The sequence below is a fragment of the Cuculus canorus genome, chromosome 6 (assembly GCF_017976375.1).
Source record: "Cuculus canorus isolate bCucCan1 chromosome 6, bCucCan1.pri, whole genome shotgun sequence".
Taxonomy (NCBI): domain Eukaryota; kingdom Metazoa; phylum Chordata; class Aves; order Cuculiformes; family Cuculidae; genus Cuculus; species Cuculus canorus.
The window spans coordinates 40,213,430-40,227,785 of record NC_071406.1 but is presented as its reverse complement, the minus strand read 5'-3'; the positions used below and the strand labels follow the sequence as shown (position 1 = coordinate 40,227,785).

The 14,356-nt window shown below is 47.2% G+C and overlaps 1 protein-coding gene across 18 annotated transcripts in view; it reads left to right on the top strand.

Moving 5' to 3' along the window:
- Positions 1 to 14,356, top strand: part of LRRFIP1 (LRR binding FLII interacting protein 1) — a 132,924-nt gene that overhangs the window by 38,759 nt on the left and 79,809 nt on the right. For 2 of the 18 annotated variants that reach the window (XR_008450500.1, XR_008450491.1), the window contains exon 1: positions 13,998 to 14,057. The exons of 15 other annotated variants lie outside the window; for them this stretch is intronic. The gene's annotated coding sequence lies outside the window, so the exon portion shown is untranslated. Of the gene's footprint in view, positions 1 to 13,986; positions 14,058 to 14,356 lie in introns of those variants that run through there. One more of the 18 variants, XR_008450502.1, reaches the window with a different exon arrangement.

Genomic DNA, 14,356 nt, shown 5'->3' with positions numbered 1-14,356 from the left:
GCTTCTGCTTTGAGCTCTCAGGTTCTCCGACTTAAAAACCCACCTAACTGAGAGTGAAGCACGCAGCTGTTTTAGCAGTTTCTATTCTTTCACAAGAGACAAGAGACAATAGTGTGAACCTTTTCAAACCTCTTAATATATTTTCTCTGCTGTGTTGAAGTGATACTGAATGCAGAAGCTATTACCTTTTGAAAGGCTGGTAGGTAAAGAAAAGCCGTGGGGGTTTTGTTGGGAGTTGGTCAAAAGCATGGCTGAAGCGGAGAGTGGGGATGCAAAATGGGAATTGCTGGCAAAATCAAGTTAGCGAGGATTTGTGGGTTTGGGGGCTGGAGGGTCTGGAACCTTAACACAGATTCTGAAGATCCTCACTGTGCTGTGACTTTTGTTGGTTTGTTTCTTTACGCAGATGGTTGAATTGCATTTGGTGGGGGCAATAATGTAAGGAAGGCTGAATTAGCATGGCCTCAGCAGGAATACAGAGGAGTATCATAGGATCATAGAATTATTTGGTTGCAAAAGACCTTTGAGATCATTGAGTCTATCCATTCCTGTCCACTACTAAACCACGTCCCTGAGCACCTTGTCTACCCGTCTTTTAAACACCTTCAGGGATGGGGACTCAACCTCCTCGCTGGGCAACCAGTGCCTGAGAACCCTTTTGGTGAAGAAATTTTTCCTGGTATCCAATCTAAACATCCCCTGGTGCAACTTGAGGCCATTTCCTCTCATGTCATCGCCTATCACTTGGGAGAAGAGACCAGCACCCACCTCGCTACAACCTCCTTTCAGGGAGCTGTAGGCAGTGATAAGGTCTCCTGAACCTCCTTTTCTCCAGGATAAAAAGCCCCAGTTCCCTCAGCCACTCCTCATAACCCTTATTCTCCAGCCTCTTCCCCACCTCTGTTCCCCTTCTCTGGATGCACTCCAGACCCCTCAATGTCCTTTTTGGGGTGGGGGCCCAAAACTAATCACAGTAAGCTTTCCAGTGTGGTCTCTTATCCTCTTTGTTATCCCCAGGTCAGATTAAAAGTTGCTCATAATTGTCATCTTCAGTGCCCAAAAAGTCAGGGAGTTAAACTATTATACTGAAAATTCAGGGATCCAGCTTTGTGTGATGAAATACTGTGGGTCTTGAAACACAGAAGACATTTGCTTTGCTTGATTGCTGCTCCCTCTTGTGGGTTTCAGGCCAGTTTAAACAACCTTGAAGTTCATTCTCAGTCTTTTTAGATGGAATAATTTGTCAGCTGTTCTCTGATCTACTGAGTTGGAATATTGACTTTAAGACTTGCTTTACTGCCTACTTCTACAAATTGAAACTTTCCTTTACATCAAGAGGGCTAAATCTGTAAAAACATTTAATTCACTTTTTAAACTGAATTTACTTTTTTTTCTAAGAACCTGTACTGCTGTGCTGTTGGTACAGAGTACGACATAGTTATAGGATGATTTACTCTCTTCTGAAAGCAGAGAGAAGCCCATATAATAGGTGCATCAGACTTGGCCAGTGCCTGCGGTAAGGACAACATTAAAATCTTTCTTTTATCTCCTCTCCTGTAGTCAGCGCTACTGAGTTACATTTCCTGGGATATTCCTCTTGTCTGTAGGGAGCTATGCTGTGCAGGTTGCTCCTGAAAAGTAAACTGAGAAAAGGAGCTCTGTGTGTTTTCCCACACATCCGATAAATACAAATGCCATCGTAGTGCCAAAGAGTAAGTTTTTTTTTTTTTCCCTTGCAGTTTCTTAACTGCTCTGCCGGCACAGAAATCTCTCTAATGTAACGCCTCGTGCCTGAAGATTTCGAAATCCTGCTTGTGTTTGTTTTCCTCCAGAGGGACATTTAATCCCTGGTCTCTGGACAAGCGTAGCGGGATTCTGAATTGCTCCGAACTGCTGCAAAGACCTGCGCAATGTCACTGGCGAGATCTTGGCATGAAGCTCTTTGAAACCTTCTCACTGAAAGTTAAGAGACAATTTGTTCTGACCTATTGCAAAATGGAGAGGTCTCACACTGGTGTGACTCTGAAGGCACAGCACTTCACATGATCTAACTCTAATTTTGCACCATTTCAAAATAACGAGACCATTCGTCTTAGTGTTGGGAGCTCTTAAGTTTCAGTCACTTAACACACATTGAACTGTTTGTCAACAGGAACCGGAATATGGCCATTAAATCTTGGGTCTCTCAGCTTTGGTGCTTGTCTCCTCTGCTTTTATTAGGCCTGGTTTTCAGTTTTCACTGGTACCTTATTTCCTTTCCCTCTTGTGCTCTCATTCTATCATAGAATCATTTGGTTGGAAAAGACCTTTGAGATTGAGTCCAACTGCACCTGTCCACTACTAAACCAGATCCCTGAGTGCCTCTACCAGTTTTTTAAACACCTCCAGGGATGGGGACTCAAACTCCTCCCTGAGCAGCCTCTGCTTCTGAAAACCCTTTCAGTGAAGAAATTTTTCTTGATGTTTGATGTGAACCTGCCTTGGCACAACTTGAGGCCGTTTCCTCTTGTTCTATTGCCTGTCACTTTAAAGAAGAGACCTGCACCCACCTCGCTACAACCTCCTTTCAGGCAGTTATAAGCAGTGATGAGGTCTTAGCGTTCTCTTCTCCAGCCTAAGCAACCCCAGGTCCCTCGGCCAACTCTTCTAAGTCTTGTGCTCTAAACCCTTCCCCAGCTCTGTTCCCTTCTCTGGACATGCTCTAACCCCTCAATGTCCTTGTAGTGAGCGGCCTAATATGTATTCATCATCTCTTTTAGCCTACGTAATGTTTTCTGCATATCCTACTGTCTGCTTTGTTTGGTCTGCAATATTTTCAGTACCTTGTTTTTCCTTTCTCTCTCACCTTCTTTACTTCACCCTACCTGTTTACATCATTTCTCAATGCCATCGTAACTTGCATAGCCAAGAACTGGATGTTTCAGTGGTGTCTAACCAAGTGGATCCAGGAGTTGGCTATCTGATGACCTTTGGAATTCGTTCCTGATTCTGTACCTCTTCAAGTGCATGTAATGCAGGGCAGTATTCAGTGGATCACCTGAAACTTTGTTTTACTTGGCCTTAAAAGAATAAAGCTGGGTGACACTTCTCTGGATGCAAAGACTGCGGTTCTGTGGAGATCCGGGGGAGTTGATGGACACGAACTTCCCTGCAAATGCAGTTTCTCACTGTTATGCAAGTAAAGGTGGAGGGCTGGTTGCTTTTTTTTTTTCAAGGTGATTAAACCAGGAACACTTGATTTGAGAAACAAAACAGAACTTAATCTTGTATTTATGCCCTTTCTTAAAGCCATGTGTAACTTCTTGTCACAGATTGGGCAATCCCTGAAACAGGTTTGGTAACCTTTCATTCAAAATCCCTTGGGTTTTTTCTTTTTCCTTCTCTGGACTGGTAGTTTGAGCACTGTTTTACACAAGTGCTGAGGTTTATAACTACATTTTAACGTGCTGCAAGTGCAGAGCTATGTTCAACATTTGCCATCTTTTATTGAGTTCAGTGCAGCCCAGGATGTGGTACCCACAGACTGCATTGCTTGTGGAAGTCCCTCTAGTTCCGTTCATATTAATATTTCAGATGTTTTTACCAGTTGGGAACAAAACCTCTGTTTATATCCATGTTCAAAAAGAAGCTGGCATTCGCCCAGCCCTGGAGCCCTCCTCAACCTGTGTTTATGCTGTAAAGAAGCCGGATGAAATATTGCTGTTTACTGGAGGCTCCAAATGCGATTGTTGTGATTACTTTCGCTGTGAGCATCATCAGGACCCCTCACCACAAGAAGGATGTTGAGGCTCTGGAGCGTGTCCAGAGAAGAGCAACGAAGCTGGTGAGGGGCTGGAGAACAAGTCTGACGAGGAGCAGCTGAGAGAGCTGGGGTTGTTTAGCCTGGAGAAGAGGAGGCTGAGGGGAGGCCTTATTACTCTCTACAACTGCCTGAAAGGAGGTTGTGGAGAGGAGGGAGCTGGGCTCTTCTCCCAAGTGACAGGGGACAGGACAAGAGGGAATGGCCTGAAGCTCCGTCAGGGGAGGTTCAGGTTGGATATCAGAAAAAAATTCTTCACAGTAAGAGTCATCGGGCACTGGAACAGCTGCCCAGGGAGGGGGTCGAGTCGCCTTCCCTGGAGGTGTTTAAGGAACGGGTGGATGAAGTGCTGAGGGACATGGTTTAGGGAGTGTTAGGAATGGTTGGACTCGATGATCCAATGGGTCCTTTCCAACCTTGTGATTCTGTGATTCTGTGTTTCCTCTCCAGTAATATAAACCAATGGCTGAATGAATTTTGCATGCGTACTGCTTTACTTTGAGCCTCGCAGCTGCCGCTCCCTGTGTGCTGCCTGCCCGTGGGTCTGTCCTGCTGAGAAACATGGGGTGCAGCTTTGCTCCCTCGCTAGAAAGAAAGGGCAGTCAAGCACCGAGACATGGAATTCAGCTTTTTTGATTTGTGGTAATCACACTGAGATATCAAGCTAGCAAGAAGGCAGAGCCTTTCATCTTTCATCGCCAGGGCAGTGATTGTGCCCCTGAACTTGACATTGGTGAGGCGGCACCTTGAAGTTGTATGTTCAGTTTTAGGCCCCTCACTCCAAGAAGAACATTGAGGGACTGAAGTGCATCCAGAGAAGGGAACGGAGACCGGGAAGGTGCTGTTGAATAAGGGTTATGAGAAGCGGCTGAAGGAACTGGGGCTGTTTGGAAGAAAAGGAGGCTGAGGGGAGACCTTATCACTGCCTACAGCTCCCTGAAAGGAGGTTGTGGCAAGGTGGGTGCTGGTTTCCTCTCCCAAGTGACAGGTGATAGGACAAGAGCCTCAAGTTGTGCCAGGACAGGTTCAAATTAGATATCAGAAAAAAATTCTTCACTGAAGGAGTTGTCAAGTGCTGGCAGAGGCTGCCCAGGGAGATGGTGGAGTCCTCATCTCATGTTTAAAAAGACTAGTAGATGAGGTGCTCTGGGATATGGTTTATTTGTAGACAGGTACAGTTGGATGCAACGATCTCGAAGGTCTTTTCCAACCGAACAATTCTATAATTCTGTAATTTTATACACCCTACATAATACTGCAATCAGATACTTCAAATCAAGGCTGTTACTCAAGTAAAGTACGTGTAGTACTTTGCACTTGGCCTTGTTGAACCTAATGAGGGTCACACAGTGAATTTCTTAAGTGACCAGTAAATTTTAAACAACGTTGCTCTTAAAACCCAGGGGCAGAGGGGAAGAAAACCATTTCCTAAGGGAATAAATGCCGCTAAACCACTGCTAGGATCTATGGAAATGATCACTGTCTACCTCACTTCTAACAGATGCTTAAAGATCAGTTCCTTGTAGCAGGGTTTACTTTGGTAACCCATGCAAGCTCATGATGGAATTCAGTTATTTAGACTTACATTTTTAGCAGTGGCCCCTTGTGACTGCAGGGCAATATAATTCATGAAGCAGGGCACAACTCCCTAATTGCCTCTTACATTGTAGAGCTGTACATGCTGTTCACTGCAGCGTTCTGCAAAATAAACATTCTCCTTCTTTATGGGGGGAAAAGCTCCATGTCAACAAGGCTTTCCAGCCTCTAGTCACGTGCTTGAATTACATCTCGGAGATGGGTTTCCTGGCAAACAGATAAGCAAATGTTTCTCCGAAGTGGACAATGTTGATGTGTAAATTCCTCATTAGTCATGGGTCTCTTCCCTTCCTCCTATTCCCTGTCTTTGGCACAAAATGTTGAGCAAGAAGACCAAGAATGCTGACCCCTTAAACACAGATAACGCGCAGAAGCACCAGTGGAATGTCAGAGGGGAGCGTCTGCCTGGTCATACTCCCTGCTTCTGGCTCTTGAGAGTTCATGGAAAGAGAAAAACAAAGCTGTTGTGTTCTGCTGAAGTTTAAAACCAAAATGGAACGTCTTACAAGAAAATTTTTCCATGGAAGATCTTATTTCATCTTCCACCAAACTTGTAGAATTGCAAGGTGTGGATGAATCCAGTTCAGAAGAAGAGGCTTAGGCTGCAGGTAGGGTATCATGGGAAGAACCACAGTGGTTCTTTTGGCCAGTTTTCCTCTGTAGGTGTCCTTATTTCATAGAATAAAGATCTGGTTGCTCAAAGCCCATCCAACCTGGCCCTGAACACCTCCAGGGATGGGTCAGCCCCAGCTTCCCTGGGCAACCTGTGCCAGTGCCTCACCACCCTCAGTGTGAAGAATTTCTTTCTATCATCCAGTCTATCTCTTCCCCCTTCCCATTTAAAGCCATTCCCCCTTGTTCTGTCACTCCATGCTCCTGTAAAAAGCCCCTCCACAGCTATCTTGGAGCCTCTTTCAGTACTGTAAGGTAACTATAAGGTCTCCCCGGAGCCTTCTCTTCAGGCTGAACAACCCCAACTCTTCAGTCTGTCCTCATAGCAGAGGTTCTCCAGACCTTGGATCATCTCCATGTCCTCTGGACCCATTCCAACAGCTCCATATCCTTCTTATGCTGGAGTTTCCAGACTGGACAGAGGACTCCAGGTGGGGTCTCACGTGAGTGGAGTAGAGGGGGAGATGGGATACTTCTCAAAGGGGATAGTTGGTCTTTTTATCAGATGTTTGGTAATGAGGTTCTTCAGTGTTTGAAAAAGGTAAATCTGGGATCATTATACATTTGAGATGCCATCCTAGTGTGTTCTCTGCAGTGAATATAGTCAGGTTTTTGGCTTGAAACCATAATTATGCTTAGCTGTAAGTGTGAATTTTTGGACTAGGCTTTCACTGTGAATTTTATGTTGGTTGCCCGTTTTGTGTGTTCAGTTGAGGAGATGATGACGACGTAATCGCGGCGTGACAGAGTTTTCAAATGCTGATTGTGTTCCCCTAATCTCATGCCCTAATGGAGGGTAAGGCGGAGGTGCTGCAGCTCAGCCCTTCTCTGTGGTGTCCTTTGAATAACCTTTGGTTTTCCTCTTTGCAAAATCTGCAGTCATGGTGGGAACGGTAGATGCAGCTTCCAAATGTTAAAGCTGATTAGGTTGGAGGTAGAGTCTGGGAGATGGCAAAGCCCAGTATTGTGGACAGGCCAGCAGAAAAGCACTTTCTTACAAGGCAAAGTCTCTTAACTGGATCACTTTTGTGGATGAGTTTTGCACACAGATGTCTGTATACTTGGGTTCTGTGAGATGCTCGTAACCAAAGCTCACTTTTTTTGGCCTAGTCTTTTACAATCCTGTGGACTCTTGGGATTTGGAGTCCCCCCCCATTATCAGAAGAAAAGTTTAAGAGGAGTAGGTCAGGAATTTACTGGCTTATGGGAACTATTGAACTAAAAGGAGGAGATCACATAACTTTTTAATACACTCGTATTTCCAATCACCGATGCTTTCTGATGGTAGCAAGTCATTAATATGTTTGATCTCCATATGTTCCTGATGGCATTGCTTTTGAGTTTGGAAGCTGAAAGGATTCCCTGAGCTGAATGACAATTATGCCCTGTCTAGGCTACCCGAGAGCCTTCGAGCTTTCCTGCTAGCCTGGTTCCTTGCCGCCTTGCATTGTAGCCTCAAATCATCTGTTGATACTGGCAGTCCATTTTGGTAATGGAAACTGGACATTGTTGTCTTAAGAAGCACTTAAGTTGTGGATACTGGAGTTCATTGCCTTGGTTACGGTTTACAAGGAGGTTTTGTGAACCTTGCCAGCTGAGCTGCGACGGTGCCAGGATGCCCACAGCAGCAGACAGCGATGATGAAGTGCAATGCGTGTGTAGTTTCTTCTGTCTTTGTGACTCGGTAGATTTTTATAGACTTTCTTGAGACTAGAAGAACAAGATTATGAACAGAAAAAAAAAAAAAAAAGGCTTGAGTAACCTATTTCTTCTAATAAGTTGTACTTTCCAGCCTTTTTCCCTCAAAATGAGACAAATCCTGTTTGGAAGACCAGTAGTAAATGTGATACCGAGGGACATGACTGGAATTCTAAGAGGTACTGCTTGAAGAAAATAAAGGAAATGCAGATCAGTATTGCTTTTTCTTAGATATAAATGAAATAAACTAAGTTCTGTATCTAAGTGATGGGCAGTGTTGGGAGGTGGCTGTTGGCGTTGCTTAAGAATTAATACCAGGATGGGCCAAGCTGGAGCCGGCGTGCTTGATGTTGCAGGTTTTTTCAGAGTTTAAACCTGTCTGGAAAGGTTTAAACTTATTCCTACTTGAATCCCTGCTTCCATGCATCTGCAACTACCTCTGGCACAACCCTCCCCGAAGACAATAATAATCGATTGGGTGTAACCTGGGTTGGAGGCCAGGCTTCCTTGGAATTATCGGTGATTGTAGCATACCTGGGAGGTGACTGTGTGATCTCTCCCTCCTCCTTTTGACGTAGCTCCTGGGTAGTTCTGGACAAGGTCTGGGAGACCGATTTTTCCCTAGATACTGTGAGTATACTCCTCCAAGTTCTGTAGCAGCAGTTCAAAGGGCGAGGAGTTGGAGCTAACCGCTATCAGTTTAACAATGCTAAATAGCTTTGGGAAGCACTCCGGTAAAATGCACCACCGGCTTCCTGGATTGTGGCTCTGCTGCTGTAGTTACAGAACTGTATGCTCTCTCGCATTTTATTTAGTGGTGTCTGGAGGATTCGGTGGGGTGTGGAGAGCACCAGGAGGATGGAGAGATGAGGAAGAAAGTGTGTATATATTCCTGTTCTTGGAATCGAGGTCTGTTTGGAAATCCAAGCAGAATGGGGCTCGCTGAATATACAGTCAATCCAGACATCCTGAAGTGTGTGTTTTCATAGAATCATGGAATGGTTGGTGTTGGAAGGGACCTCAAAGCCCATCCAGTTCCACCCCCTGCCATGGGCAGGGACACCTCCCACTGGATCAGGTTGCTCAAATCTCCATCCAACCTGGCCTTGAACACCTCCGGGAATGGGACAGCCATGTCTTCTCTGGGCAACCTGGGCCAGGACCTTGTCATGAACACCACCTTTGTCATAAACAGTTTCTTCCTATTGTCTAATCTAAGTGTTCCCCTTCCAATTTAAAGTGATTCCCCCTCGTCCTATCACTCCACGACCTCGTAACAAGCCCCTCCCCAGCTTTTCTGGAGCCCTTTCCGTCCTGGAAGCTGCTCTAAGGTCTCCCTGGAGCCTTCTCTTCCTCAGGCTGAACAACCCCAACTCTCTCAGCCTGTCCTCATAGCAAAGGGGACTGAATGCTCTCAAGTCTCTGCTACCAGAAAATGACAGTTCACCGATATTAAAAAGACCCTCAGTTCCTACCTGCCAGGTCCACAGCACACTCTTGTGTTTGAATGGATCCTGAGGTACGATGAGCTTCCTGTGAGCCGAAGAAAAAACAACATCTTGGCTTCTTGATTTAGAAAATATTTAGAAAAGGTAGGTGGTTGTTTGGGGGGGTCCTCAGTAATTTATGCTATGTGTAGGAAGTACTCGCATCCCTGGTGTATCCTTGAATCCTCCAAGTGCTGGACAGTACAAGCACTACGCAGATTTGCCAGTAAACATAAGGGGGGTTAATTTGCATTAACCAGGAAGGCTGGACCAAATCATCTATTTTAAGCTAAGATGAGAACATGCAAACCTCTTCATGCTGAGTTGTTGTGATGCTTCAGATTTACACACTTAACATCCATCTCCTTTCCCTTTGTTCTCTGTTAAAACCTCTACATCTAATGCAAGATGTATTTTTCCCAAAGAATTAGCTTCAATGCCTGGCCCCCGGCTACCCTGGAGTGAGCTGCCGTAGTCCAGAAGTGCCTTCTTCAGAGCTGATTGTCCGTTTTGAATTTCTGCAATGCCTGATACTGTTTACTGCACTAAAATGAAATGCTGGGCAGTCTTGGGGAATTAGGGCATCCCTTCTCTTGGACTTGGGCTGCTCACGAGAGAGGCTTGCTCGACAGAGGGGAAAGGCTGCCAGCCTTAAGGTTGGAGATACCTCTCCAGGCAAGCAGCCAGCTGGGGTGGAAGGCACCTCTGCAGGGCACGCCAGGGTCTTCCTTGAGGTATGGCAGATCACTGTTGGTCTCTTCTCTTGCTGATGGAGGAGAAGGGAAATGGAGCTGAGCAGGAGCTCAGAGAACAGGCTTAGCGCTGTGTGTTATACAACTCCTGAATAGGAAAGCATTTCCTGCTTGTGTTACGTGTGTCTGGTTCCTGATTTCGGTAGAAGCCGTACCGATTGTGGTGTGCTGGGCAGGCTGCTCTGCCCGGTCCCCTTCACCTGGTTCTGCTGGGATGTGAACCTGCCGGACCCTCCAGCCAGCTTGTGTCTACCAAGAAGAAACAGAGCCCGAGGCGATGGCATATGTGCAGCCTCTAGCCATCATCCTCACTCTTTCTAATTAAAAACCAATACTTTTCAGGCATGTGATTCTGTTCCAACAGACGTTATTTATAAATATATTAATTTCTTTATGTTTCCATGCAGGCATTGAAGTGCATTCAAGACAGTTTGGATTCTTCTTTTTTTTGAAGCGAAGTTGGGTCCTTTTCTCTGTAATGAAGGAAAATATTAATTAAGTGGAAAACTAGCTTGTAGGCTCAACAGGTGGTTTTGGAGTTTAATGAAAGATGGAGACTTTGGAGTCCTTACAGCAGCCTTCTAGCACTGAAGGGGTCTACAGGAAACCCAAAGAAGACCCTTTGACAAGGGCCCATTGTGACAGGACAAGGGGAATGGCTTTAAACTGAAAGAGGATGTATTTAGGTTAGATCTAAGGAAGTTTTACCGCAAGGCTGGTGAGGCCCTGGCCCAGGTTGCCCAGAGAAGTGGTGGCTACCCCATCCCAGGCTGGATAGGGCTTTGAGCAACCTGATCCAGTGAGAGGTGTTCCTGCCCTTGATAGGGAGTTGGAAGTAGTTGATCTTTGAGGTCCCTTCCAACCCAAACTGCTCTGTGGTTCTATGACTTAGGTAAAACCACAGCCTGTTTTACAAAGGCAAAACTTCTCACTTAGCCAGAGTTTCTCCCAGCGCCAGGCTGCAAGTCAGACATCCCTGACGCCCTGTTTCTAAAGAAGAAGCGTGTCTGGTCTTTCCAGGGACAGTGGGATGTGGCTGAGCTCCAGGGACTGTCAATGTATCCAGCTGAAGCACTGCCCTCTCAATGTAAAATAGTGCCAGCGCTGCCAAATTAGTAGAAACATCGTCAGCAGCGTGGCAGTGTGTGCTCTGCCAGTGGGAAAAACTGGATTCTCTGTACTGGCCTGGCAGCTCACGGAAAAACTGAGCTCAGTTGCTGGGTGGAGGCTTCGCAGGGCTCCCCAACCTGCACCGGCTGACCAGGAAGGAGAGCGAGCACAGGGTTTTGTTGCTAAGGAGCAACCTGTTTTGCTTGTCTCGGCAACCGGAGAAAATCCGGTGCCAGGAAGAGATGACTCTCCGTTTTCTATTGTTCCTGCTGCAAAATTGCAATGGGTAAAATGAGCTGCTTCAGCTTGGTGGTTTCCTCCTGTCTCTGAGGAGGTAGGGGTTTGCACTTTGGATGAAATCAGAAGGAATAAAGAGATGGCATGAATTTCATTGGAGCCAAGATTTCTGCTCTGGCTGTGGCTTGAATTGTTCTTGGCCCATTGTCCCATTTAGTGCCTCTAATCCTTCTGTAGCTGTAGCACTTGCGGATATGGTTGGATATGGTTTGGTCAAGGTGATGGGGTTGGGCTGACAGTTGGACTGCATGAGCTTAGAGGTCTTTTCCAGCCTTAATGTTTCTATCATTCTGATTTTTGTCTCAACTCATGAGGAGAGCTTTTGAAATGCAGAACTCCCTTTTATTATCCAGTCACCATTCCTGATTGCTCCTCTGCAGTACTCTGAGATCTCAACTACATGAGGCTTTTCCGCCTCCTCAGCCTTTTCTTTTGCTCCGTTCTTTTATTGCTTAGAGCATAATGCTGTTTCTTTAAGAATAAATCTAACACCAACATATCCAGCATTGATCGCCCATTTTAAGCTCAGCTTTACACAGCCCAATGCACCGTACTGTTATAATTGCAGCAAATTAACAACAGTTACACTGTTTATTTCTGTGATGCAAATGCTGATTGATGCCAATGTGTATTTATAAGCAGCTGTTCGGGTTCTTCTGAATGTTATCTTCCAGTCTGCTGGGAGAAGCAGCTTGGTTATGCGGCCCAGAGGATGGTTTTGTGCTGAGCACAGAGTTGTTGGATTGTGGCTGGGGCTTTTTATCTTCCTTGAGCATAACATAGAGTTATAGAATCTGAGGTTGGACCAGATCTCAAGGATCATCTGGTCTCACCTTTCTTGCCCGGAGAGGTGGTAGATCCCTCTTCCCAGGAAAGGGAACACAGGTTGGATGGCGCTCTGAGCAGCCTGATCCAGTGGGAGGTGTGGGGGGATGGAACTGGATGGGTTTTGAGGTCCCTTCCAACCCAAGCCGTTCTGTGTTTCTTGGCAAAAGCATGGTCTAGCACCCTGTCCGGCTGAACCGTAAAGGTACCCAATGTCAAGGAATCCACTATCTCCGTGGAGAGATTATTCCAATGGCTGATGTTTTCATTGGGAAACATTTTCCCTGTGTGTCTGATGGGAACCTCCCCAGGAGTAACTTATACTTATTACCCGTACTTATTACCCCTCTTTTTCCTGTGTGACCCCGTGTAAAAAAGATCTTCATAGACATCCATTAAATACTAGAACATGGTGATAAGGTCTCCCCTCAGTCTTCTTTCTCCAAGGCTGAACAAACCCTGTTCACTCAGCCTTTCCTCATGGCAGGCTTCCCAATTCATTGATCGTCTTTGTGGCCCTTCTCTGGACCCTCTCCAGCCTATCTATGTCTTCTTTGCATAGCGGGGACCAAAACTGGACACAGCGTTCCAGGTGTGGCCCAACAAGCGCTGAGTAGAGTGGAAGTACGTCTCCTGTGTGTGTCTCTGCTGGTGAAGCCCTGGTTGATGCAGCCCAGCACCCTCCTGGTCGACTTTGCTCCGGCATCGCCCTGTTTGCCTCAAAACAGGGTTCTTCACCTGACGGGTGTAAATCCTGTTAAGGCACAGAGACGAGAGATTTGTATTTGTTCTGTTCTGATCAGAAAAGTGTGCCGGGCGTTTAGCATGGCAGCACCGCTGGTCAGTCTGATCGTAGGGTATTTAGAATCATAGAATAGTTTGGGTTGGAAGGGACCTTAAAGATCATCCAGCTCCAACCCCCCTGCCATGGGCAGGGACATCCCACTGGATCAAGCTGCCCAAGGCCCATCCAACCTGGCTTGAACTCCTCCAGGGATGGGGCAGCCACCACTGCCCTGGGCAACCTGGGCCAGGGTGTCACCACTCTCATGGTGAAGAAGTTCTTCCTAATGTCCAGTCTATATCTGCCCCTCTCCAGTTTATACCCATTGCCCCTCGTCCTATCACCACAAGCCTTTATGAACAGTCCCTCTCCAGCTTTCTTGTAGCCCCTTCAGGTACTGGATCTAAGGTCTCCTCTGAGCCTTCTCCTCTCCAGGCTGAACAACCCCAACTCTCTCAGCCTGTCCTTGTATGGAAGGTGCTCCAGCCCTCGGATCATCTTTGTAGCCTCCTCTGGACCCGTTCAAACCAAGAACTAAGGTACAGTTGCTTTTTGTGGTCCAGAGGAGACCATGGAGATGATCCAAGGGCTGGATCATGAGGATGGGCTGAGAGAGTCGGGGTTGTTCAGCCTGGAGAAGAGGATGCTCTGGGGAGACCTTAGAGCATCTTCCAGTACTGAAAGGGGCTCCAGGAAAGCTGGGAAGGAGCTCCTTAACAGGGAGTGCAAGGACAGGATGGGGGGGGGCGGGTTTTACATTGGAAAGGGGAAGATTTAGATTAAACATTAGGAAGAAATTCTTCACGCTGAGGGTGTGAGGCCTGACCCAGGTTGCCCAGAGCAGTAGTGGCTGCCCCATCCCTGGAGGGGTTCAAGGCCGGGTTGGATGGGGCTTGGAGCAGCCTGGGCCAGTGGGAGGTGTCCCTGCCCATGGCAGGGTGGGACGCTGCTCCCGCACCGCCCCGGGCTCCTCCCCGAGCACCAGCGGGGCCATGGAGGCGGCGGGCGGCTGCCTTAGCCCGGCAGCCAGGCTGGAGGTGAGCGAGAGCCACGGCGGGGGGGGAACGGGCGCTGTCAGGCTGCTCCCGAAGAGCTGGGAGCTGCAGGGTGCTGGGTGCTCTCAGGGTGCTACCGAAGAGCTGGGAGCTGCAGGGTGATGGGTGCTCTCAGGGTGCTACCGAAGAGCTCGGAGCTGCAGGGTGCTGGGTGCTCTCAGGGTGCTACCGAAGAGCTCGGAGCTGCAGGGTGCTGGGTGCTGTCAGGGTGCTACCAAAGAGCTGGGGGCTGCAGGGTGATGGGTGCTGTCAGGGTGCTACCGAAGAGCTGGGAGCTGCAG